Consider the following 3676-nt stretch of genomic DNA (forward strand, 5'->3'; position numbering starts at 1 on the left):
TGGTTTTCGCACTGACCGTCAGCTTTATCTTGCCAATCTGGTTGGTACTATGCAGCAAGCACAGGATTATAATATCGTTGCTCGAGGAGCACCTAATTTGTTATCTCGAGCAAATTTATGCGAACTATGAAGACAGCCGACTGCTGGACTTACAGTTTAATACAGTCTTCAGTTGAACGGGCACCGAAAAAGGAGGGGGACAAATCATCCCCGCTTACAGATAGCAGTTTCTCCAATTCTTTTCTGAAATTTCTTTGAATGTTTACATTTGCGCCTTGGAATCAAACGGACGAAATTGGTATACAAATTGTAAAACTGTTCCTGTGAGCTGGTATGAGGATGAAACTATTTTAGTACAAACTACGTTGACGGTGTCTAATGTCACCTACTCCACCGTCACCGATAATTGCACCATTCGGGCAATCCAAGAGAGATAGGGCATTCACTCTCAGCTTCTCTGCTTTGGGCAGTACAGGAACATGATCTGAACCATCAGCGACGTACTTTAGTCGCTCTTTTGAGTAAAGATTGAAAAAAATTGATACAATCGTCAAATGATCTGTTTTGAGATTCACATTTTATTCAACACTACTTGTGTTATTAAACCTGAAATCAACCTGATGATAAATACTTGGTTCCTACCAGGCCTCATTGGGATGATGCAGGCCAACCGATGTGATTGCATTGTCATGACTTCGGTTTTGATCCCCTCCCTCCTGCTCAAGGGTCTTATGTATACAATGCGGGAAGAGATAATGTTTAAACTTCATCTCAGTTGTCTGTCTCACATAATGAGTCTCAAGTAGTAAATCAAGCGTAATAGCAGTGTGACTGGTTTTTGCTCCTGAAATGATTTTTTTTCGGATTTGGAAATGGTCAGTCGTTTCGACCCCGTGATCATACTTCCCCATTCGTTCTTGCTGTTGACTTTTCGAGTGAGCATCTTCGGTTGTGTTACATCATACCTGGCTTCACGATACTAAGCGGACGAAACAACAAGTTTTCCTAAGGTTGAATATGTGATTGGAGTTTGAAAATCTCAGCCATAATACCACTTTCTTCGTCGGTGATACTAGTTGGGTGAATACAAGGTGATCAGTTAGAAAAATTTTCTCTTATTTTTGGGATATTTTACGAAAAATAGGGCACCTGCCGATAAATGTGGAAAATTCCGGCATATTCCATAGTCATATTTTGATAAAGTTCGGGGTCCCCACGAGGTTTGACGACATCTTGAGTGTCGCGAAGGCTCACTAGTAGTCAGATGATGAAATGAAGACGTCAGCAGTTGTTTTAGACAAGACGTTTCAAGTCTCCATCGAATCACTCTTGTTGCTATGTCCTTGGACTCCATTTCGTTTCAAATTCATCAACACTTCCAGCCATTCGGTTTGTCGCAGTTATCCATGATTTACCAATGTGATAAACTGAAGTTCGCCGGTGTAGAGTTGGTGCCCTGACAGCTGCATGATCCTTGGTTTGTGCTTTCTAGTTCAGTTCAAAGTAAAATGCCTACGTGTGGATCACGTTGAACCTAGTTGTTTCACGGTCATCTGCTCATATCAAATGACTGATGGATCATTGCACCTGCCAGCTGCAGTTCTCGACTTGGTGCAGGAGTTTTCTTTATGACAGGCTGAGAAAAACAGATTTTGTTTGAGAGGGTAGATGACTGTGTCTTGAGGGACAAATTGCCCAACCTTTGCAATTCCCTGGTACAGATACACGATATCCCTAGAGAGGACGTCGTTACACGAATGACCCTTAGACAGGCGCTGAAAAAAGCATAGCACTCAGTACAAAACTTGTCAGCAATTTAACGCGTGTTGCTAACACATGCGTCATCACTAAGCAATTTAAATGCCACGCCATACAGCGATAACATATGGCGTGAAGCCAGCACCTACTGACAAATTCGGTAAACAAAAAAACTATGGGAACTTTGGTCACTCTTTCAAATGAATGCATTGGTTATCTGCTTGCCCACGCAGTTTGTAAGAATTCCAAAACTAGGTACTACAAAAGCTCAAGCAAGTTGTTGGGTGCGATGGAGTTCCAAGTTAACATGCTCATTGCGCGTTTATCTAATTCAGTGTCGTTTGTTGTGATACATTGTATGATTAGAATTGTCTTATCACACACCTGTAATTTTGTCGGTGGCCTCATACCGTATTTTTGAAACGTCGTCCTATTGCTCGCGCACTTCGACGCTTCCGTCAAAACACCGCATCAGTTATTGTTTCCTTCATGTTGGTGGAAAATTCACGGAGGCGTTCCCACTTTTGTGAAACAAAAAATAAGATCAGTACCATGCACCTAGATGCACTTTCTACCATGTAACCCAGGTTATTTTTAAATCATTTCAACGGGAATTTCACCCACGTGCACTTGGTGTCTCCAAGTCTATGTGCTGCTCCTAAAAGACCAAATCGATGGCGTGACCGATTTGACATGCATTCCGCAAACATCGAGAGAGGTAGGAAAACACGCGGTCGTTGGGCGCGTACGATCGAACATTTTCCCAAGATCTTTGCCTACGCAAATGTGCATCTATTTGACCCGTCCAGACCGTGCGATCTTCTGACCTGCATTGTTTGCTGCACCGATTACAGTCGATTTCCACAGTCGAGTCATGGATAGGACGAATGTTAACGCAGTATAGAAAGAGGAGGTGTTTTTAGATTAAATATTCTCACTTGAAGCTGCATAACTGATCTGAAGTCGTGACGATCACTTGAGGTCTGATATATTCTGATTATTCTGTCCATATGTCTCCTCCAAGTTTCACCGAATTTAACGAATCCGTTAGTAGAACGTCAAGTGTTCCTAACAGAACCAGATGGAAGCACTGCCGGGATTTCAGTAACTGTATGGCACTCGTGAAAATATCACTAGTTTTATTAGAAAAAGTATGATGTCAAAGCATATCGTAATTGAATAAGACGTTACGATTCGACTTTCTCGTCATTATAGGTACTTCAGTGAAAGTCGATCCGTAAATTTTACGGCTTCGTATGGGGCAAGCGATCGTCCAATAAGTAATAGCCTTGAAGCCCACAACGCGTTGTAGCATTTTCAGGTAGTCACAGTCATCAGGAGACTGAACGAACACGTCATCTCATCAGGTATCATCCGCGAACAAATCCGATAGTTCTAGTCGACAGATCTATTCAAAGTTGAACGGCGCACAATGGGTAATTTTGTCAGAACCAATGATGGGTTCGCACGCACGGCTAAACATTTACTGCCTCACCTGTGTGCTACGTGTACGGCGATGCCAGCGTGCACGCAAAAAACGGGCAAAATTTTGAGAGCATGTAATTACGTCATGCACCGAAAACGCCCAACGACCCAACTTTGGGACAGTCACTGAATACAGCTGAACGTTAATCCCAGTTCATGAAAACAATTTTTGGAATCTTTAAAAACCGAAGAAAAAGGAGTCATTTAGCGCAACAGTTTCCTAGTGCACAGTTTGCTCAATAATTTTCCGTCCTTTGCCCAGTGAAACCTTCATTTAAAAAGATGCAGTGTGACCAATTGTTAGAACAATGCGGACGGCGCTGAAAGCGACGCTCTCTTCCTCCATGAATGACCATTTATGATGCGGAAGGAGTAACCAATGTGGAATATCAGTCTGTCATAAGAAATCTGTCTTTGCTCTCTATGTAACGTA

Source organism: Opisthorchis viverrini (assembly GCF_000715545.1).
Source record: "Opisthorchis viverrini unplaced genomic scaffold opera_v5_147, whole genome shotgun sequence".
Lineage (NCBI taxonomy): Eukaryota > Metazoa > Platyhelminthes > Trematoda > Opisthorchiida > Opisthorchiidae > Opisthorchis > Opisthorchis viverrini.